This window comes from Pristiophorus japonicus, chromosome 23, assembly GCF_044704955.1.
Source record: "Pristiophorus japonicus isolate sPriJap1 chromosome 23, sPriJap1.hap1, whole genome shotgun sequence".
NCBI lineage: Eukaryota > Metazoa > Chordata > Chondrichthyes > Pristiophoridae > Pristiophorus > Pristiophorus japonicus.
The window spans coordinates 39,813,933-39,837,868 of record NC_091999.1 but is presented as its reverse complement, the minus strand read 5'-3'; the positions used below and the strand labels follow the sequence as shown (position 1 = coordinate 39,837,868).

The window sequence follows — 23,936 nt, the reverse complement described above, 5'->3', positions numbered from 1 at the left end:
TTAAATTATGCTGTACTTGCCCTGGGAGTGTTTGATGGGACAGTGTAGAGGGAGCTTCACTCTGTCTCTAACCCCTGCTGTACCTGCTACCGGTACGCTTGCGGCCTTCTGTAAGAGGTCGGCACTGGAGGGACTGGAGTGCATCGTCACCTCGAGCAACCAAATTTTAATTTGATTTAAGTTTACCACGTAAAGTTTAATTAGTTTATTTTGTTGGTTATAGTGCCCTCCTCCCTTTAATCAGGGGCATTTGATTTACAGATTAACAACAAAATAGTTGCGCTGTACCTGCCCTGGGATTGTTTCTTGGGACTGTGCAGAGGGAGCTTTATTCTTTATCTAACCCGTGCTGTACATGCCCTGGGAATACCTGGTGGGACAGTGCAGGGACCCTTACTGTGTATTTAACATGTGCTGTACCTGCCCTGGGAGTGTTTGATGAATGTCAGCGTACAGCAAGCTTTAAATTGTAACTAACCCGTGCTGTACCTGCCCTGGGACTGTTTAGGACAGTACAGAGGGAGCTTCACTCTGTATATAACCCTTGCAGTATGTGGCCCACTCCTGCTCCTGTTTGTCATGGTCTTATCTACCCAGCATACCCTACGGGGGAAAATGTGCTGCATCCAGACTGCAGGAGCTCAGTGCGCAGGCGCGGGCCGTGGCTGTGTTTGGAGCATGCGCCGTGCGTGTAATGGCGGAGAAGACGTGTTTTCGACAGGCTCCGAAGGAGTCTCTTTTTCAGCTGGACGGAGCGGGGTAAGGGACCAGCGGGGAGCCGGGGAGGCTTCATAAACAACCCGTGCCCGCCGCAAGCCCGGAATAATAACCGGATTATCGGCGGATGCAGCTTCGGGGCTTTCTCCCGGTCACAGGCCCAAGCTAACGGCGGCCATATTCGAGCAGGTTCAGCGCTCCGCCATCTTGATTCAGTGAGTAGCACCGCGCATGCGCGGCCATCTTGGTGCAGGTACAAAGTGAATGATGTCAGTGTCTGGAATTGAACCCAGCCAGAGTCAGTACCTTCAGGGGAGGGGAACCAGTGAGTGTAGACCTGAACCCAGCCAGAGTCAGTACCTTCAGGGGAGGGGAACCAGTGAGTGTAGAACTGAACCCAGCCAGAGTCAGTACCTTCAGGGGAGGGGAACCAGTGAGTGTCGAACTGAACCCAGCCAGAGTCAGTACCTTCAGGGGAGGGGAACCAGTGAGTGTAGAACTGAACCCAGCCAGAGTCAGTACCTTCAGGGGAGGGGAACCAGTGAGTGTAGAACTGAACCCAGCCAGAGTCAGTACCTCCAGGGGAGGGGAACCAGTGAGTGTAGAACTGAACCCAGCCAGAGTCAGTACCTTCAGGGGAGGGGAACCAGTGAGTGCAGAAGTGAACCCAGCCAGAGTCAGTACCTTCAGGGGAGGGGAACCAGTGAGTGTAGAACTGAACTCAGCCAGAGTCAGTACCTTCAGGGGAGGGGAACGAGTGAGTGCAGAACTGAACCCACCCAGAGTCAGTATCTTCAGGGGAGGGGAACCAGTGAGTGTAGAACTAAACCCAGTCAGAGTCAGTACCTTCAGGGGAGGGGAACCAGTGAGTGTAGAACTGAACCCAGCCAGAGTCAGTACCTTCAGGGGAGGGGAACCAGTGAGTGTAGAACTGAACCCAGCCAGAGTCAGCACCTTCAGGGGAGGGGAACCAGTGAGTGTAGAACTGAACCCAGCCAGAGTCAGCACCTTCAGGGACCAGTGATTGATTGGTGCACTGGCCCCGCCCCCCGCCACTGATTGGCGCGGAGCAGGGCGCTGGGTGGGCTGGTGCTCCGCGCCGCCTCGCCATTGGCTGCGGGCTGAGTGTTGCGATTGGGGGGTATGTTGGGAGGCTCCGCTTGCAGCCTTTGAGCTCGGGGCCCAGGTGAGGCGGGGCTGAATTGTGCGCAGGCGCGGTGCCAGCCTATTGTGGGAGATTTGCTGCCGACGGGCGACGTTTTGCCCCCCCCCAGCCGCGGAGGATGGATGAGCAGCCCGGGCAGTGCGCCCAGCCTCACGCGCGGGCGGTGAGATTTGGGTGGCGGCTGTGGGGCACCTTCGGGCAGGGACGTGCCTTGGTTACTGTCGGGGGTTGCCGGGAGTTCGGCCGCCAGCTTTGGGCAGCAGGGGTCCGCCCGCCACGGGGAGCAGGGAGCAACAGGGGCAGGGCTTCCTCGACGTCACAATACTTTCCATTGTCCCGCTGCAGGGCAGGGATCATGCGTGGCGGCCATCTTACTGCAGGGAGCAGGTGCAGGATGGGGACCAGTGACATGAAAACATGAGAACATCAGAAATAGGAGATGAGTCGGCCCTTTGGCCCCTCGAGCCTGCCGCCATTCAATAAGATGATGACTGCAGCATCTGGGGTGGTTCTCCTTGGAGCAGTGAAGGTGCAGGGCAGGTTTAACAGAGGTGCTCACAATCAGGAAGGCTTTAGATTGAGTCAGGGAACAGAGTGGTTCTGCTCACACAATCAGAGAATGGTTACAGCATGGAAGGCCATTCGGCCCGTCGAACCCTTGCCTACTCCCCTCCCTTTTCCCCCGGCCCTGCAAAATGTATTTTTTCAGATACTTATCCAACTTCCTTTTTATTTGAATGCTGTGATTGAGTCTTCCTCCACCACTCTTTCAGGCCGTGCTTTCCGGATCCTAACCACTCGCTGCATAAAATAGATTTTTTTGATGTCACCTTTGGTTATTTTGCCATTCACCTTAAGTCCGTCTCCTCTGGTTCTCGACCCCTCCACCAATGGGAACAGTATCTCTCTATCTACTCTGTCCGGACCCCTCATGATTTTGAACACTTCTATCAATTCTCCTCTCAACCTTCTCTGCTCCAAGAGGAACAACCCCAGCTTCTCCAATCAATCCACGGAACTGAAGTCCCTCATCTCGTGAATCATTCTTGTCAATCTTTTCTGCACCCTCTCTTAGGCCTTCACATCCTATTGTGCGGTGCCCAGAATTAGACACAATGCTCCAGTTGAGACCGAACAAGTGTTTTATAAAGGTTCATCATAACCTCCTTGCTTTTGTACTCTGTGATGCCCAGCATCCTGCAAGTTTTTTTAACTGCTTTCTCAACCTGTCCTGCCACCTTCAGCGATTTGTCCACATATATCCGCAGGTCTCACTGTTCATGCACCCCCTTTAGGATTGTACCCTTTAATTTATATTGCCTCTCCTTGTTTATTTAATCATGCTTTTCTAATTTTATTTCTTAACTCATTCACGGCCTCATTTTATTTCTTCCTCCGAGCCTCTCAACTTAATGTGGCAGCGTAATGTTGGCGAGTGGTGATTGATTGCCCTGGGAACCAACAGGAAGAGAGGTCAGAGGCAGGAGGGCCCAGGGAGCAGCGTGTTCTGCACCCAATCACGGTGCTTGAGGGGTGGATCCTGAGTCAGCCTGTCAGGTGAGTCTGTGTGAATCTCTGTTAAACAATTCATCTTTTCAAGTTAAATCGAGATTTCTTTTGTCAACAAAACAGTTTAACATTTGTCAGTATTTTATTTCTATTTATGAGTTCCTATTATGAGTTTCAGATACTTCAGTGCCAGGTGGACCAGGTGTTTAAAGGTCATTCATTTCCCTCTTTCCATGTCGCTGTTAGTTAAAGGGACAGAGATTGATTTCCCCGCATTATGCAACTTTAGCAGTTAAAGTAACATCCTTCTTGTTGGTAGTGAGTTACATTCTGTGCTGGGCGAGATGGCTGGTGGCATCAGCCTTTAAAATACTCATCCTCTTGTTCAAATCTCTCCAGGGTCTCGCCCTTCCCTATCTCTCTAACTTCCTCCAGCCCACCAACCCTCTTAATAATAGTTTATTTTCTTTGGCACGGAGGAGACTGAGGGGAGACCTTAATGAGGTGTATAAAATTATGAGGGGCCTAGATAGAGTGGAGAAGAAGGATCTATTTCCCTTCGCAGAGGGGTCAGCAACCAGCAGAACTTTTTAGCCAGTACGTAGCAAGCACAACAAGAGAGGAGGAAGTTCTGGACTTAGTATTAGGGACTGAAGCTGGGCAGGTGGAAGGGGTTTCGATGGGACAGCATTTTGGTGCGAGTGATCATAATTCAGTTAGATTAGGGTAGTTATGGAAAAGGACAAAGATAGACCAGGAATAAAAGTTCACAATTGGGGAAAAGCCAATTTTACTAAGCTGATATGTGATTTAGCCAAAGTGGTCTGGAACCAGCTACTTTAAATGGTGAGAGATTGGGAAATGTTGGTATTTTGAGGGACCTTGGTGTCCTAGTACACGAATCACTGAAAGTTAATATGCAGGTACAGCAAGCAATGAAGAAACCAAATGGTATGTCAGCCTTTATTACAAGAGGATTTGAGGATAAGAGTAAACATAAGAACATAAGAAATAGGAACAGGAGTAGGCCATATGGCCCCTCGAGCCTGCTCCGCCATTCAATAAGATCATGGCTGATCTGATCATGTATTCAGCTCCACTTACCCGCCCACTCCCCATAACCCCTTATCCCCTTATCGTGTAAGAAACTGTCTATTTCTGTCTTAAATTTATTTCATGTCTCAGCTTCCACAGCTCTCTGAGGCAGCGAGTTCCACAGATTTACAACCCTCAGAAGAAATTCCTCCTCATTTTTGCTTTAAATGGGTGGCTCTTATTCTAAGATCATGCCCTCTAGTTCGAGTCTCCCCCATCAGTGGAAACATCCTCTCTCCATCCACCTTGTCAAGCACCCTCATAATCTTATACATTTCGATAAGATCACCTCTCATTCTTCTAAATTTCAATGAGTAGAGGCCCAAACTACTCAACCTTTCCTCATAAGTCAACCCCCTCATCCCCAGAATCAACCTAGTGAACCTTCTCTGAACGGGCTCCGAAGCAAGTAAATCCTTTCGTAAATATGGAAACCAAAACTGCATGCAGTATTCCAGGTGTGGCCTCACTAATACCTTATATAGCTGTAGCAAGACTTCCCTGCTTTTATACTCCATCCCCTTTGCAATAAAGGCCAAGATACCATTGGCCTTCCTGATCACTTGCTGTACCTGCATACTATCCTTTTGTGTTTCATACACAAGTGACCCCAGGTCCCACTGTACTGCAGCATTTTGTAATCTTTCTCCATTTAAATAATAACTTGCTCCCAGACATCCTACTGCAATTATATCAGGCCCTGGTGAGACTACACCTGGAGTATTGTGTACAGTTTGGCTGCTTACCTAAGGAAGGATGTACAGACCATTGAGGATGGTAACGAAGGTTCGCCAGACTGATTCCTGGGATGGGGGGATTGTCCTGTGAGCAGAGATTGAGTAGACCAGGCCGATATTCTCTACAGTTTAGAAGAATGAGAGGTGATCTCATTGAAACATAGAAAACTCTTACAGGGCTTGACAGTGTAGCTCAGGGGTGTCAAACATACGGCCTGTGGGCAGGACACGGCCCCCCAAGCCCCTTCCTCCGGCCCACCAAATGTTTTAATTTATACACCCCCACTCCTGATCTTTCGCTTGCTGACTGGAACACAACCTGAATTTGTCGGCCATCATGGAACAGGAGGAGGGCGGCGGAGGCACGGGGAAAGTCAGTCGGTGTCCACGGGGAGCAATTCTGGGACAACGAAGGCTCTCACACGGACTGTCAATGGGAGATAAGCTTTGAGTGAGGCAGTGAGTGGATAAATACCGAGAGAGAGGGGGAGGAGTGTCGCTGGAACTCCCGGTGATTTAACAGATGATGGGGGTTAGTGCAGGGTAGGTAGTGAGGGGGTTGTGTTCCTGCACTTCTCCCCCCTCCTCGGCCCCAGCGAGGCTCTGATTTAAAATTCTCAGCCTCGTGTTAATATCCCTCAATCTCCCCTCCCCTCCCCTCCCCTCCCCTCCCCTCCCCTCCCCTCCCCTCCCCTCCCCTCCCCTCCCCATCTCTAACGTCCTCCAGCCCTGCACCCCTCCCTATCTCTCTAAACCTCCTTAGCCCTACAACCCTCCCGATCTCTGTAACCTCCTCCAGCAACGACCCCTCTCATATCTCTCTAAACCTCCTCCAGCACCAAAGCCCCAGCCCTACATCCCTCCCTATCTCTCTAAACCTCCTCCAGCCCCTACACACCTCCCTATCTCTGTAACCCCATCCAGCCCCTATACACCTCCCTATCTCTGTAACCACCTCCAGATCCTACACCCCTCCCTATCTCTGTAACCTCCTCAGCCCTACAACCCTCCCTATCTCTGTAAGCTCCTCCAGCCCTGCATCCCTCCCTATCTCTCTCAACCTCCTCCAGCACCGACACCTCTCATATCTCTCTAAACCTCCTCCAGCCCCAAAGCCCCACCCCTACATCCCTCCCTATCTCTTGAACCTCCTCCTGCCCTACATCCCTCCCTATCTCTAAACCCCCTCCAGCCCCACATCCATCCCTATCTCTAAACCTCCTCCAGCCCCTACACCTGTCCATATCTCTAATCCCATCCAGCCACTATCCACCTCCGTATCTCTGTAACCTCCTCCAGCCCTACACCTCTTGCTAGCTCTCTAACCTCCCCCTGCCCCTACATCCCTCCCTACGTCTGCAACCTCCTCCAGCACGACAACCCTCCCCCTCTGTAACCTCCTCCAGCACTACACATCTTGGTATCTCTCCAACCTACTCCAGCACCTACATACCTCCCTATCTCTAACCTCCTCCAGCACCTACATATCTCCCTATCTCTGTAACCTCCTCCAGCCCGTTCACCCCTCCCTATGTTTGTACTCTCCTCCAATCGCTGCACCCCTCCCGATCTCTGTAACCTCCTCGAGCCCCGAGACCCTTCCTTATCTCTGCAATCTCCTTCAGACCTACACCTCTCCCTATTTCTGTAACCTCTCCAGCCCATATACCCCTCCCTATCTCTAATCTCCTCCATCCCCTACACCTCTCCCTATCTCTGACCTCCTCCAACCTCTACACCCCTCCCTATCTCTGTAACCACCTCCGGACCCTACACCCCTCCCTATCTCTGTAACTTCCTCCAGACCCTACACCCCTCGCTATCTCTGCAATCTCCTCCAGCCCTACATCCCTCCCCATCTGTAACCTCCAGTGCAACACATCTCCACATCTCTCTAACCTCCTCCAGCCCCTACACCCGTCCCTATCGCTGTAACCTTCAGCACCGACACAGCTCCCGATCTCTGTAACCTCCTCCAGCACTAGACCCCTCCCTATCTCTGTAAGCAACTCCAGCCCCTAAACCCCTCCCTCTGTCTATAACCTCCTCCAGCCCTAAATCCCTCCCTACCTCTAATCTCATCCAGGCCCAACACCCCTCCCTATCTCCGTAACCACCTCCAGTTCCTACAGCCCTACGTATCTATGGAACCTCCTTCAGCCCCTACATCCCTCCCTATCTCTGTAGTCTCCTCCAACCCCTGCACCCTCCCCTATCTGTAACCTCCTCCAGCCCCGACAACCCTTCCGATCTCTGTAAACTCCCCCAGCCCTGACAACCCTCCCTTTTATCTGTAACGTCCTCCAGCACTACAAGCCTCCCCCTATATATCCTCCTCCAGCCCATACACCCCTCCCTATCTCTTTAACCTCCTCCAGGCGCTACACCCTTTGCGATCTCGATAACCTCCTCCTGCCATACCACCCTCCCTCTCTCTGTAATGTCCTCCAGCCCCTACAGCCCTCCATATCACTGCAACCTCCAGTCCCTACACCACTCACTATCTCTAACCTCCACCAGACCCTACACCTTTCCCTTTGTTTGTAACCTCGTCCAGCCCTTACACCCCTCTCTTTCTCTGTAATCCCCTCCAGCGCCTACACCCCTCCCTCTCTCTGTAACCTCCTCCAGCCCTAAACCCCTCCCTATCTCTGTAACCTCCAGCCACTACACCCCTCTCTATCTCTGTAACCTCCTCCAGCCCTAAACCCCTCCCTATCTCTAACTTCCTCCAGACCGACACCCCTCGCTATCTCTGTAACTTCCTCCAGCCCCTACATACCTCCCTATCTCACTAACCTCCTCCAGCCCCTGCACCCCTCCCTATCTCTCAAACCTCCTCCAGCCCCTGCACCCCTCCCTATCTCTCACCACCTCCAGCCTTACACCTCTACCTATCTCTGTAACCTCCTTCAGCCGTACACCCCTCCCTATCTCTGCAACATCCTCCAGCCATACACCCCTCCCTATCTCTGCAACATCCTCCAGCCCTACACCCCTCCCTATCTCTGTAACCTCCCCTAGCCCCTACAACCCTCCTTATCTCTAACCTCCTCCAGCCTAAACCCCTCCTTATCTCTGTAACCTCCTCCAGCCCTACACCCCTCCCTATCTCTGTAACCTCCCCTACCCCTACAACCCTCCTTATCTCTAACCTCCTCCAGCCTAAACCCCTCCTTATCTCTGTAACCTCCTCCAGCCCCTACATCACTCCCTATCTCTGTAACCTCCTTCAGCACTACACCTCTTCCTATCCGTGTAACCTCCTCCAGCCCCTACACCACTCCCTATCTCTAACCTCCTCGAGCCCCGACAACGTTCCAATCTCTGCAACCACTTCCAGCCCCAACAACCCTCCCTATCCCTTGTAACAACCTCCAGCCCCTACCACCCTCCCTATCTCTAAGCTCCTCCAGCCCTACACTCCTCCATATCCCTCTAACCTCCTTCCGCCCTACACTCCTCCCTATCTCTAACCTCCACCAGCCCCTACACCCATCCCTATCTCTGCAACCTCCTCCAGCCCTGAACCCTTCCCTATCTCTAACTTCCTCCTACCCCTACACCCCTCCCTATCTCTGTAACCTCCTCCAGCCCCTACACCCCTCCATATCTCTGCAACCTCTTCCAGCACCTGCTTATTTCTGTAACCTCCTCCAAACCTACACCCCTCCTTATCTCGAACCGCCTCCAGCCCTGACCCCTTCCCTTTCTCTGTAACCTCCTCCTGCCCCTACACCCCTCCCTATCTCTGTAACCTCCTCCAGACCAGATACCCGTCCCGATCTCTAACCTCCTCCAGCCCCTACACCCCTCCCTATCTCCGTAACCACTTCCAGCCCGACAACCCTCCCTTTCTCTGTAACCTCCTCCAGCCCTATACAACTCCCTATCTGTGTAACCTCCTCCAGCCTTATACCCCTTCCTATCTCTAACCTCCTCGAGCCCCTACAACCCTCCCAATCTCTGCAACCTACTCCAGCCCCTACACCCCTTCCTCTCTCTGTAACCTACAGCCCCTACACCCTTCCCTATCTCTGTAATCTCCTCCAGCCCTCCACCCCTCTCTATCTCCATAACCACCTCCAATACCAGAATCTTCCCTATCTCTGCAATCTCCTCCAGCCCCTTCCTATCTCTGTAACCTCATCCAGTACTGCACACCTCCCTATCTCTGTAACAAGCTGCAGCCCTACAACCCTCCCTATCTCTGTAATCTCTTCCAGACCCTACAAACATCTCTCTCTCTCTAACCTCCTCCAGCCCTTACGCTCATCCTGTTCTCGAAAACCTCCTCCAGCCCTAAACCCCTCCTTATCTCTGTAACCTCCATCCCCTACATCCCTCCCTCACTGTAATCTCCTCCAGCCCTAAACCCCATCCTATCTCTAACCTCCTGCAGGTCCGACACCTCTCCCTATCTCTGTAACCCCCTCCAGCATTACAATCCTCCCCCTCTGTAACCTCCTCCAGCTTTTACATCCTCCCTATCCCTCTAACCTCCTCCAGCACCTACACACCTCTCTATCTCTCGAACCTCCTCCAGCCCGACACCCCTCCGTATCTCTGACCTTCCTCTTCCCACTGCCCCCCCCCTTTTACAGTTGAGCCACCAATGATGCCTTGTACTCCCTGAGGAACCACCAGTACAGAGAGTGAGATGCACTGAGAGGTGTCCTGCACTTCCTGCCTGGTCCTCTATGTCTGTCTCGGCAGTCACCCATTCCCTCTCTGCCTGCACACTCTTATGCTGCGAGGTGACGACCCCCTGAAAGGTGCTATCCACGTAGCTCTCAGCCTCGCGAATGCCGTGACACTCGCTGCTGCTCAAGCTCTCAAACCCCAAGCTCAAGCATTCCTCCCCCAGCTGAAGTGCCTTACCCTACTCCCAGTGCATGACTCCCCCAGCTGAAGTGCCTTACCCTACTCCCAGTGCATGACTCCCCCAGCTGAAGTGCCTTACCACAGTCTCAGTATGTGCCTTACCCCAGTCCTGTTTCTCGGCACCACCTGCATGGAATGATTTGGGCTTAGAGGGGGCGGGCCATGACACGGGGCGGGGCTTGTCGCCTGTCCATCAGAAAAGTGCAGAACAAATAGTTCCCTGCGTTAATAAATCCCGGGAGGTCACGCAGCCCGAGCGCGGGCCCAGGCTCGAGAGACAACACTCCGCACCATCCGTTTTACACACACCCGGGCTCGGTCCCAGGCCCCGAATCACAGCCCGCAGGCCCCGTGTTTGCACCCCCACTTCCAGCCCGGGCACACGCTGTTGGGCCAGTCTGGGCTCATGCTATTGTGCATCACAAAAGACCCAGAGTCCGGCGTAATACAAACGGTGACAGGGTCCGGCGTAATACAAACGGAGACAGGGTCCGCATAATACAAACGGAGACAGGGTCCGGCGTAACACAAACGGAGATAGGGTCCGGCGTAACACAAACGGAGACAGGGTCCGGCGTAACACAAACGGAGATAGGGTCCGGCGTAACACAAACGGAGACAGGGTCCAGCGTAATACAAACGGAGACAGGGTCCGGCGTAATACAAACAGAGACAAGGCCTAGTTTTACACTGTAAACAAGTATTTAATAATTGAAACAGCGTTTTTGCAATAATAACAAAGTGTGACACTATCCCCTCTAACAGAAGCCTTTAACACTTTAACAACACCAGAAACATACTCGATGGAATACAAGAGAGACACGATCTACAGTTATAATAATAGAGGTGTGCACTAGAACTGGAACTACAGGGGCAGGTTATTTTCAGGTCTAGTGTAACAATTCCAGAGACAGGGTCCGGAGTAATAACAGCAAATGCATGGCCCACTGTGAGAGTAACAAAGACAGTGTTTGATCCAATAATAACAGAGGCAGACTCTAGTGTAATACTGAACACAATGCTGGATCGAGTGTGATGGTCACACAGGCAGTGTCCAGTGCAACAAAACAAAGATTGGGTCTCCTCTAATAGTGTGTGCAAGTCGGGGCCTATTGCTATAACCTCATTCACCCATCCCCCTGTGCTCACTGACCTACATGGCTCCTGGTTAAGCAACGCATCGATTTTAAAATTCTAATCTTTGGTTTCAAAACTCTCCCTGGCCTCGCCCCTCCCTATCTCTGTAAACTCTTACAGCCCCACCACCCTCCGAGTTTCTGCACTCCTCCAAATCTGTCCTTGCCCATCCCTGATTTTAATCGCCCCACCATTGGTGGCCGTGTCTTCAGCTGCCGAAGCTCTGAGCTCTGGAATTCCCCCCTAAACCTCCACCTCCTCTTTCAAGGTTCTTTTTAAAAACTACCTCTTCAATCAACCTTTTGGGAATCTGTCCTGATATCTTTCTCTGTGACTCTGTGTAAAAAATTTTTTCTTATTGATATCAATCGTGTTAAGCGCCGTGAGATGTTTCATTGCATTAAAGGCGCTATATTAATGTAAGTTCTGGTTGTTTTCTTGTTGTAACAAATGCTTTACCGAATGTGTGATAACAGAGTCAAGGCCCACTGCAGTATGAATGTGTGGGTCAGTGTAATAACACCGGCACGGTCTAGTGTAACGGGAACAGGGAACAGACCCTGTCAGCCTTGGCTCAGTGGTAGCACTCTCGGCCGAGTGAGGGTTCAATTCCCAATCCAGAGCCCGAGCACATCATCTAGGCCCAGACTCCAGGTGTCAGTACAGAGGGAGTGCTGCACTGTCAGAGGTGCCGTCTTTCAGATGAGACATTAAACCGATGCCCTGCCTAGATTTTAAGTTGGATGTAAAAGATCCCACGGCCACGATTCAGAGGAAGAACAGGCGGAGTTCACCCCGGTGTCCTGGGTAATGTGTATCCCTCAACTTACATCACTGAGAACGGATTGTCTTGTCATCATTACAGGGCTGTTTGTGGGATCCTGCTGTGCACAAATTGGCTGCTGCATTTCCCACATTACATCCCCCCCCCTCGCCCCTTTTTGTCTTGAATTGCCTTCACTGTCATGGAAACTGACAATTGGAACCGGTCAGGATTTGAACGCTATATACAACAGATTCGAGATGTTCTGAGAGTCTGTATCTTTCTCTACTCTGCCCACTCGCGGAGTTAGATGACCAACTTTCTCCTGTGAATATAGAGCTGGAGTATTGGGTCGTGATGTTTTCACTAGTTCATCCTGTTGACTCTAAATATTGAGTCTTGTGGTTTCAGACACCAGATAATCAAGCACAGCACGATAGACTGACTTTTACTGACGTTATTAACAGCACTGCAAACATACAGACAGTATAGTTACTGGATCCAGAGAACAGGGATAATGGAGTGGGTTCCCAGGGCTCCTCTCCCCAGGTGTGTCTGACAAGCTGCGGTTACACTGGCGATATTTATACTGAACTGGTTTGCTACATTCCTGATCTGACCCTGCTCAAACCATAACCACAAGGATATCGGTGCATGGTTCTGCCTGTGACCACAGGGCTGTGTCACTGTCACACACAGATACCGTTTCCTTGTTTCACATCTCCATACAAACACCATCACTTCACACATCCCCTTTCTACACAATTACAGCCGACATGAGCAAGGACATGAGCCACATTAAACTACACAAACATTTCATAATAGCAAAGTTTAAACTGGGATAAATGTTCAGTTATTTTCTGTTCAGGCAAAATGCAGAACAATCCAGCAGCTCACCAGCACCTTTACAGCGTCTCATCAGCCGACAGGCTTTCATTAAGTCAGGGCCGTCTGGGGGAGGGGGGGCCGCCTGGGGGGGAGGGGTGAGAGGGGTCATCTATGGGGAGGGGGTGGAGAGTGGAGGAGGGGCGGTCCGGGAGGAGGGGAGGAGGGGCGGTCCGGGAGGAGGGGGGGGGGGAGAGTGGAGGAGGGGCGGTCTGGGAGGAGGGGGGGGGAGGGGGAGTTCCGGGAGGAACCGGCTGGTGCAGGGTCACAGCCCAGCGGGTAAGTGATTGGCTGGTGGATTGGTAAATCTTTTTCTTTTGCTTTTCAATAGGAAACCTTTGGCATTGTTGTAAGTCGGATCTGCCAGTAAATATATGTGAACTTTATTATCGAAGGAGAGCCAGTTAATTAAATCAGCGGATTGCTGAGTAGTTGCTGGGTGTATTTTTCTAAGGTTGAGAGTTTAGTTCTACTTGATAGTTGTGAGTGTAACTCGAGGGATGACAGGACAGCTCAGTCCCGTGGATAACACATCCTTGGCATGTGGGAAATCCTGGAAGCTTCGCACAGCCGGGACGACCACATGTGCAGGAGGTGTCTCCAGCTGCACCAACTCCAGCTCCACGTTTTGGAGCTTGAGCGGCGGCTGGAGTCACTGCGGTGCATCCATGAGACTGAGAGCTACGGGGATCTCACGTTTCTAGAGGTGGTCACCCCACAGCTTAAGAATGTGCAGCCAGATAGGGATTGGTTGACCCCGGGACAGAAGAGGAGGACTAGGCAGGTAGTGTAGGAGTCCCCTGAGCCCATCTCACTCTCCAACTGGTTCTCTGTTCTGTGTACTGGTGAGGGCGATGGTGGCTCTGGGGAGTGCAGCCAGAGCCAAATCCACGGCACCACGGGTGTCTCAGCTGCACGGGGGGAGGGGGGAGGAAGAAGAATGGAAGATCTATAGTGGTAGGGGATTCAATAGTCAGAGGAACAGAAAGGTGTTTCTGCAGCCACAGACATGACTCCAGGATGGTATGTTGCCTCCCTGGTTACAGAGTCAAGGATGTCACTGAGCAGCTGCAGGGCATTCTGGGGGGAGAGGGTGAACAGCCGGAGGTTGTGGTCCACATCGGGACCAATGACATGGGTAGAGGAAACTAACAATATTCCGATAGTGGATAGTCAAGGGCCTATAGGGTGGGGGAGGAACTTAACACAATTACAATCACTAAGGAGGTGCTACTCAGTAAGATAATGGGACTGAAGGCAGATAAATCCCCTGGACCTGATGGATTACATCCTAGGGTCTTAAGAGAAGTAGCGGCAGGGATTGTGGATACATTGGTTGTAATTTATCAAAATTCCCTGGATTCTGGGGAGGTCCCAGCAGATTGGAAAATTGCAAATGTAACGCCCCTTTTTAAAAAATAAGGCAGACAAAAAGCAGGGAACTATAGACCAGTTAGTCTAACATCTGTGGTTGGAAAATGTTGGAGTCCATTATTAAAATAGCAGTTGTAGGACATTTGGAAAAGCAAAATTTGGTCAGGCAGAGTCAGCATGGATTTATGAAGGGAAGTCATGTTTGACAAATTTGCTGGAGTTCTTTGAGGATGTAACAAACAGGATGGATAAAGGTGAACCAATGGATGTGGTTTATTTGAATTTCCAGAAGGCATTTGACAATGTGCCACGTAAAAGGTTACTGCACAAGATAAAAGTTCACAGGGTTGGGGGTAATAATTTAGCATGGATAGAGGATTGGCTAATGAACAGAAAACCGAGAGTCGGGATAAATGGTTCAATCTCTGGTTGGCAACCAGTAACTAATGGGGTGTCGCAGGGATCAGTGATGGGATCCCAATTATTTACAATCTATATTAACGACTTGGAAGAAACGACCGAGTGTAACGTTGCCAAGTTTGCTGATGATACAAAGATCGGAGGAAAAGCAATGTGTGAGGAGGACACACAAAATCTGCAAAAGGACATAGACAGGCTCAGTGAGTGAGCAAACATTTGTCAGATGGTGTATAATGTTGGAAAGTGTGAGGTCCTGGACTTTGGCAGAAAACAATCGAAGAGCAAGTTATTATTTTAATGGAGAAAGATTGCAAAGTGCCACAGTACAACGGGATCTGGGGTTACTTGTGCATGAAACAAGGATAGTATGCAGGTACAGCAAGTGATCAGGAAGGCCAATGGTATCTTGGCATTTATTGCAAAGGGGATTGAGTATAAAAGCAGGGAAATCTTGCTACAGCTATATAAGGTATTGGTGAGGCCACACCTGGAACACTGCGTGCAGTTTTGGTTTCCATATTTACGAAAGGATATACTTGCTTTGGAGGCAGTTCAGAAAAGGTTCACTCGGTTGATTCCAGGGATGAGGGGGTTGACTTATGAGGAAAGGTTGAGTAGGTTGGGCCACTACTCATTGGAATTCAGAAGAATGAGAGGTGATCTTATTGAAACATATAAGATTATGAGCGTGCTTGACAAGGTGGATGCAGAGAGGATGTTTCCACTGATGGGGGAGACTAGAACTAAAGGCATTATCTTAGAATAAGGGGCCGCCCATTTAAAACTGAGATGAGAAGGAATTTCTTCTCTCTGAGGGTTGTAAATCTGTGGAATTCACTGCCTCAGAGAGCTGTGGAAGCTGGGACATTAAATATATTTAAGACAGAAGTAGACAGTTTCTTAAATGATAAGGGGATAAGGGATTATGGGGAGCGGACAGGGAAGTGGAACTGAGTCCATGATTGGATCAGCCATGATGGTGTTAAATGGCGGAGCAGGCTCGAGGGGCCGGATGGCCCACTGTTGCTCCTATTTCTGATGTTCTGATGTTCTAACCCGTTCAAGATGTCGGCCAGTGACCCCGCTGACCCGGGCCTGTCACCACGGGGTAAACCCGGGGCCTCTGGGCTGTGATTGGGGCCTGGGGCCCACAGCAGGTGTTTGACGTTCACCCGCCCACTCGTGGCTCCAATTCCTGCCCCGCACCGACAGTCGACTGTCTCCTGTCCGACATCATCCGGGTTCCACCAACTGTGGCCGCCGCTGCCCGTCATGCTCAGTGCGGGAGATCCGGGCCCAGCCCCGTCCACTGGGGGGGGGGGCTGCAAGCCCCGCCCCTCGCTCACTCCGATTGGTTCGAGGACCAGCCGCCCGCTCGGTCCTCCAGCCCCGCCCCTCGCTCTTATTGGCCCAGAGCTGGCCTTGCCAGTGACACCCATATCCCATGTCCCATGAACAAATAAAAAAACAAGTCAGCTTTGTTTCAAACGCACAGTTGAGTATTTGTTTCTAATTGATGTCCTGTTACCGACTGTTCAGTTTTGGAACCTTTTCTCCTTTCTAACTCTGGATTATTTCAGTTCTCATACCTTCGGCTACTCTCAGGGACAAGTGCCAGTTCCCCATACCTTCCAGAGTCCCTCTCCGAGCTTTGGTATCAAGGGAAGGTGTCTGTAACACACCCGGGATCACTAAACACAAAACCCAGTCTGTTAATCACTTTCAGATACTGGACTTAGCGTGTGCCCCACAGCATCTCTCTCACCTTCGATGTGTGAATGGAGCATCACGCCTACAAACCTGGTTTTAAATTTAAATGCACTCAGCAAATGTACTTAATGAAAGCCTGTCGGCCGATGAGACGCTGTAAAGGTGCTGGTGAGCTGCTGGATTGTTCTGCATTTTGCCTGAACAGAAAATAACTGGACATTTATCCCAGTTTAACCTTTGCTATTATGAAATGTTTTTATAGTTTAATGTGACTCATGTCCTTGCTCATGTCGGCTGTAATTGTGTAGAAAGGGGATGTGTGAAGTGATGGTGTTTGTATGGAGATGTGAAACAAGGAAACAGTATCTGTGTGTGGCAGTGACACAGCCTGTGGTCACAGGCAGAACCATTCTCTGGATCCGGTAACTATACTGTCTGTATGTTTGCAGTGCTGTTAATAACATGAGTAAAAGTCAGTCTGGTGTTCTGAGCTTGATTATCTGGTGTCTGAAACCACAAGACTCAATATTTAGAGTCAACAGGATGAACTAGTGAATACATCACGACCCAATACTCCAGCTCTATATTCACAGAAGAAAGTTGGTCATCTAACTCCTCAAGTTGGCAGAATAGAGAAAGATACTGACTCTCAGAACATCTTGAATCTGTTGTAAATATCTTTCAAATCCTGACCAGTTCCAATTGTCAGTTTCCATTACAGTGAAGGCAATTCAAGACACAAGAGGGGCTGCGAGTACGGGTGAAGGAGGGGTTGGTTGGAGAGTAGGGGTGAAGGAGGGGTTGGGGTGAGGGGGTTTTGGGGAGGAGATGTAATGTAGGAAATGCAGCAGCCGATTTGTGCACAGCAGGATTCCACAAACAGCCATGTAATGATGACAAGACAATCCGTTCTCAGTGATGTAAGTTGAGGGATACACATTACCCAGGACACTGGGGTGAACTCCGCCTGTTCTTCCTCTGAATCGTGGCCGTGGGATTTTTTACATCCAACTTAAAATCTCGACAGGGCATAGGTTTAATATCTCATCTGAAAGACGGCACCTCTGACAGTGCAGCACTCCCTCTGTACTGACACCTGGAGTCTGGGCCTAGATGATGTGCTCGGGCTCTGGATTGGGAATTGAACCCTCACTCGGCCGAGAGTGCTACCACTGAGCCAAGGCTGACAGGGTCTGTTCCCTGTTCCTGTTACACTAGACCGTGCCGGTGTTATTACACTGACCCACACATTCATACTGCAGTGGGCCTTGACTCTGTGCTCAGACATTCGGCAAAGCATTTGTTACAACAAGAAAACAACCAGAACTTACATTAATATAGCGCCTTTAATGCAATGAAACATCTCACGACGCTTAACACGATCGATATCAATAAGAAAACATTTTTGACACAGAGCCACAGAGAAAGATATCAGGACAGATTCCCAAAAGGTTAATTGAAGAGGTAGTTTTTAAAAAGAACCTTGAAAGAGGAGGTGGAGGTTTAGGGGGGAATTCCAGAGCTTAGAGCTTCGGCAGCTGAAGACACGGCCACCAATGGTGGGGCGATTAAAATCAGGGATGGGCAAGGACAGATTTGGAGGAGTGCAGAAACTCGGAGGGTGGTGGGGCTGTAAGAGTTTACAGAGATAGGGAGGGGCGAGGCCATGGAGAGTTTTGAAACCAAAGATTAGAATTTTAAAATCGAGGCGTTGCTTAACCAGCGGCCAATGTAGGTCAGTGAGCACAGGGGGATGGGGGAATGAGGTTATAGCAATAGGCCCTGACTTGCACACACTATTAGAGGAGACCCAATCTTTGTTTTGTTGCACTAGACACTGCCTGTGTGACCATCACACTCAATCTAGCATTGTGTTCAGTATTACACTAGAGTCTGCCTCTGTTATTATTGGATCAAACACTGTCTTTGTTACTCACAGTGGGCCATGCATTTCCTGTTATTACTCCGGACCCTGTCTCTGGAATTGTTACACTAGACCTGAAAATAACCTGCCCCTGTAGTTCCAGTTCTAGTGCACACCTCTATTATTATAACTGTAGATCGTGTCTCTGTTGTATTCTATAGAGAATGTTTCTAGTATTGTTAAAGTGTTAAAGGCTTCTGTTCATGTGACACTATCACCTCTTTCAATTATTATTGCCAAAAAGTTCTTTCAATATTAAAGACTTGTTTCTAGTGTAAAACTCGGCCTTGTGTCAGTTATTAGTGCACCAGACCCTGTCTCTTTTTATATTACACTGGACCCTGTCTCTGTTTATATTACACTGGACCCTGTCTTTTTTTATATTACACTGAGCCCTGACACTGTTTATATTACACTACACGCTGACACTGTTTATATTACACTAGACCCTGTCTCTGTTTATATTACACTGGGCCCTGTCTCTCTTTATATTACACTGGACCCTGTCTTTGTTTATATTACACTGGACCCTGTCTTTGTTTATATTACACCGGGCCCTGTCTCTGTTTATATTACACCGGGCCCTGTCTCTGTTTATATTATAACGGGCCCTGTCTCTGTTTATATTACACTGGGCCCTGTCTCTGTTTATATTACACTGGGCCCTGTCTCTGTTTATATTACACTGGACCATGTCTCTGTTTATATTACACCGGGCCCTGTCTTTGTTTATATTACACCGGGCCCTGTCTTTGTTTATATTACACCGGGCCCTGTCTTTGTTTATATTACACCGGGCCCTGTCTTTGTTTATATTACACTAGACCCTGACACTGTTTATATTACACTGGGCCCTGTCTCTGTTTATATTATACTAGACCCTGTCTTTGTTTATATTACACTGGGCCCTGTCTCTGTTTATATTACACTGGGCCCTGTCTTTGTTTATATTACACTAGACCCTGTCTCTGTTTATATTACACCGGGCCTTGTCTCTGTTTATATTACACTGGGCCCTGTCTCTGTTTATATTACACTGGGCCCTGTCTTTGTTTATATTACACTAGACCCTGTCTCTGTTTATATTACACTGGGCCCTGTCTCTGTTTATATTACACTAGACCCTGTCTTTGTTTATATTACACTAGACCCTCTCTCTGTTTATATTACACTCGATCCTGTCTCTGTTTATATTACACTGGGCCCTGTCTCTGTTTATATTACACTGGGCCCTGTCTTTGTTTATATTACACTAGACCCTCTCTCTGTTTATATTACACTCGATCCTGTCTCTGTTTATATTACACTGGGCCCTGTCTTTGTTTATATTACACTAGACCCTCTCTCTGTTTATATTACACTCGATCCTGTCTCTGTTTATATTACACTGGGCCCTGTCTCTGTTTATATTACACTGGGCCCTGTCTTTGTTTATATTACACTAGACCCTGTCTCTGTTTATATTACACCGGGCCTTGTCTCTGTTTATATTACACTGGGCCCTGTCTCTGTTTATATTACACTGGGCCCTGTCTCTCTTTATATTACACTGGGCCCTGTCTTTGTTTATATTACACTAGACCCTGTCTCTGTTTATATTACACCGGGCCTTGTCTCTGTTTATATTACACTGGGCCCTGTCTTTGTTTATATTACACTAGACCCTCTCTCTGTTTATATTACACTCGATCCTGTCTCTGTTTATATTACACTGGGCCCTGTCTTTGTTTATATTACACTAGACCCTCTCTCTGTTTATATTACACTCGATCCTGTCTCTGTTTATATTACACTGGGCCCTGTCTCTGTTTATATTACACTGGGCCCTGTCTTTGTTTATATTACACTAGACCCTGTCTCTGTTTATATTACACCGGGCCTTGTCTCTGTTTATATTACACTGGGCCCTGTCTCTGTTTATATTACACTGGGCCCTGTCTCTCTTTATATTACACTACACGCTGACACTGTTTATATTACACTAGACCCTGTCTCTGTTTATATTACACTGGGCCCTGTCTCTCTTTATATTACACTGGGCCCTGTCTCTGTTTATATTACACTGGGCCCTGTCTCTGTTTATATTACACTGGGCCCTGTCTCTGTTTATATTACACCGGGCCTTGTCTCTGTTTATATTACACTGGGCCCTGTCTCTGTTTATATTACACTGGGCCCTGTCTCTGTTTATATTACACTGGGCCCTGTCTCTGTTTATATTACACCGGGCCTTGTCTCTGTTTATATTACACCGGGCCTTGTCTCTGTTTATATTACACCGGGCCTTGTCTCTGTTTATATTACACTGGGCCCTGTCTCTGTTTATATTACACTGGGCCCTGTCTCTGTTTATATTGGGTCTTTTGTGCTGGCACAATAGGGTGAGTCCAGGCTGGTCCAATAGGGTGTGCCAGGCCTGGAACCAGAAGGGTGAACACGGGGCCTGCGGGCTGTGAGTCGTGGCCTGGGCCCGAGCCCGGGTGTGTGTGAAGCGGATGGTGCGGAGTGTTGTCACTCCGGCCTGGGCCCGCACTCGGGCTGTGTGACCACCCCCTCCCCCCCGGGGATTTATTAAACAAAGGGAACTATTGGTTCTGCACTTTGTGACTGACAGGCGATAAGCCCCTCCCACTGCCTAGCCCCCCCCCCCCGAATCATTCCATGCAGGTGGTGCTGAGAAACAGGACTGGGGGAGGCATGTACTGGGACTGGGCAAGGCACTTTGGCTGGGGGAGGCATGCATTTAAAGAGATGGAACCCTGTGAGTTGGAGCAAACATTGCAGCGTTTGGGAATGACATGGATTCATTCAGGCCGGGCAGCGGGGATTATTTCAGGGAATAACAGTGGAGTTGTTTTTTGTTTAAACAGATGAAACCCTGTCATTGTGGAACAACCACGCTTCTCGTGTCCTGGTCAAGTACGTGTGCAATAAATGTCGTCATCTGGAGGAGCTCGATCTCTGGGTTTCGGAGCTTGAGCAGCAGCGATTGTCACTGCATCCGCGAGGCTGAGAGCTACGTGGATAGCACCTTTCAGGGGGTCGTCACCTCGCAGCATAAGAGTGTGCAGTCAGAGAGGGAATGGGTGACTGCCCAGACAGACATGGAGGACCAGGCAGGTAGTGCAGGACACCTCTCAGTGCATCTCACTCTCTGCACTGGTGGTTCCTCAGGGAGTACAGCCAGAGCCAAGTCCAAGGCATCATGGGTGGCTCAACTGTATGGAACGGGGGGAAGGGCAAGGTCAGGTCGGCAATATTGAAAGGGGTTTCAATAGTTACAGGAACAGACAGGTCTTTCTGCGGTCACTGACATAACTCCAGGATGGTCGGTTGTCTTCCTGGTGCCAGGGTCAAGGATATCATCGAGAGGCTGCAGGACATTCTGAGGGGCGAGGGTGAACAGACAGATTCCTGAGGGGCTGGGGACTGTACAAGCCGGATAAGGTCACACCTCACCAGGGCCCCTACCATTATCCTCCTGGGGTTTTGCTAATGCTGTTGGGGAGGGTTTAAACTTGCTTGGCAGGGGGATGGGAACCTGAGCGTAGATTCACGAGGGAGAGAAGTAAAGCTTGGTAATGGGAGCAGAAAATTCGTAAATGAATTTGTAAGTCAGAGGAAACAAAGGCTAGAAAATCGACAACGAAGGAGTTTGGCCGCGCTTAATGGTATATACTTCAATGCAAGAAGTCTAGGGGATAAGGCAGATAAGCTGAGGTGTTGTTACAGCAGTGAGGAGGGATGAGATGTTGGAAGGATCATCAAATGAGGCTATATGTGTTGAACTGATGAACAAAAACGGGGCAATCACAATGTTGGGAGTGTACTATAAACAGTCAGAGGGAGATAGAAAAGCAAATATGGAGGAAGGTTTCTGAGAAGTCCAAAACCAATAGGGCAGCAATAGTCGGGGATTTCAACTACCACAGAATCATAGACATTTACAGCACAGAAGGAGGCCATTCGGCCCACTGTGTCTGTACCGGTTGAAAAAGAGCTATCCAGCCTAATCCCACTTTCCAGCTCTTGCTCCACAGCCTTGGGTTATGACACTTCCAGTGCATATCCAAGTATGTTTCAAATGTGGTGAGGGTTTCTGCCTCTACCACCCTTTCAGGCAGTGAGTTCCAGACCCCCATCACCCTCTGGGTGAAAAGTTTCTGCTCAACTCCCCTCTAATCCTTCTACCAATTACTTTAAATCTGTGCCCCCTGGTTATTGACCTCTCTGCGAAGGGAAATAGGTCAGTTCAGAGAAGGTTCACAAGGTTGATTCCTGAGGCGAAGGGGTTGTCATATGAAGATAGGTTGAGCCTGTACTCATTGGAGTTTTGAAGACTGAGAGGTGATATTGAAATGTATAAGATGCTGAGGAGGCTTGACAGGTTTGATGCAGAGAGGATGTTTCCCCTCAAGAGGGAAACTAGAACTAGGGTGCATAGTTTCAGAATAAGGGGTTGTCCATTTAAAATGGAAATGAGGAAGAATTTCTCTCGCAGAGGGTCGTGAATCTTTGGAATTCTCTGCCCCAGAGAACTGTGGAGGCTGGGTCATTGAACATATTTAAGGTGGAGATAGACAGATTTTTGATAGATAAAGAAGTCAACGGTTTATGCGAGAGTGCAGGAAAGTGGAGTTGGGACCAAGATCAGATCAGCCATGATCTTATTGAACGGCGGAGTGGGCTCGAGGGGTCCGATGGCCTACTCCTATTTATTTGTCCTTATGTTCTTATGTCCTTCCTATCCACTCCATCTGGGACCCTCCATAATTTTGTACGCAATTCTATCCTCAGCCTCTATTCCAAAGAAAATAACACCACCCCATCTAAAATTCTTCAGCTAAAATTCTTCAGTCCAGGCAACATCCTTGTAAATCTCATCTGTACCCTCTCCAGTGCAAAGACATATTTCCTGCACTGTGGTGACCAGAACTGTGCGAATACTCTAGCTGTGGTCTAACTAGTGTTTTACACAGTCCGAGCATAACCTCCAGAGTCTCGAACTTGCTGCCTGAAAGTAGAGGCAGAAACCCTCATCGCATTTACCGAAGTACTTGTATATGCACTGGAAGTGCCGTAACCTACAAGGCTATGAACTAAGAGCTGGAAAGTGGGATTAGGCTGGATAGCTCTTTTTCAGACACACTAGGCCAAATGGCTTCCTTCTGTGTTGTAAACTGCTATGATTCCATGTCACCAATCCCCTCCTGTCTGATATAAACCCACCCCACAGTCACTGACACCAATCTCCTCCTGTCTGATATAAACCAACCAACATCATAGGCAGTCCCTTGGAGTCGAGGATGACTTGCTTCCACATTACAAATGAGGTCTCAGATGTCTGTTAAGTCCAATGCAGGAGCTACCGTCTCTGTCGCAGGTTGGACAGACGGTGGTTGAAAGTACGTTGGTTGAAGTGCCGGTTTGTTGAAGTGCTTGGGTTGTCGTGTGCTCCTTCCGCCGTAAGCACTTGGTCTCCACTTGCTCCAGGTGGAGAGACTCGAAGTGTTCGACGCCCTCACGGATTATTCTTTGAGCGATCTTGTGCCAGGGATTCCCAGGTGTCGGTGGGGATGTTGAACTTCAAGGAAGCGTTTCCTCGGCCCCCCCGGG

General features: G+C 49.5%; 1 protein-coding gene across 2 annotated transcripts in view; it reads left to right on the top strand.

The window, feature by feature from the left end:
* Positions 1–674: 674 nt before the first annotated feature.
* LOC139235353 (zinc finger protein 530-like) overlaps positions 675–23,936 on the top strand; it is a 38,205-nt gene continuing 14,943 nt past the window's right edge. Inside the window, exons 1-2 of one of the 2 annotated variants that reach the window (XM_070866492.1) lie at positions 675–759; positions 3,283–3,439. The gene's annotated coding sequence lies outside the window, so the exon portion shown is untranslated. The other variant, XM_070866493.1, reaches the window with a different exon arrangement.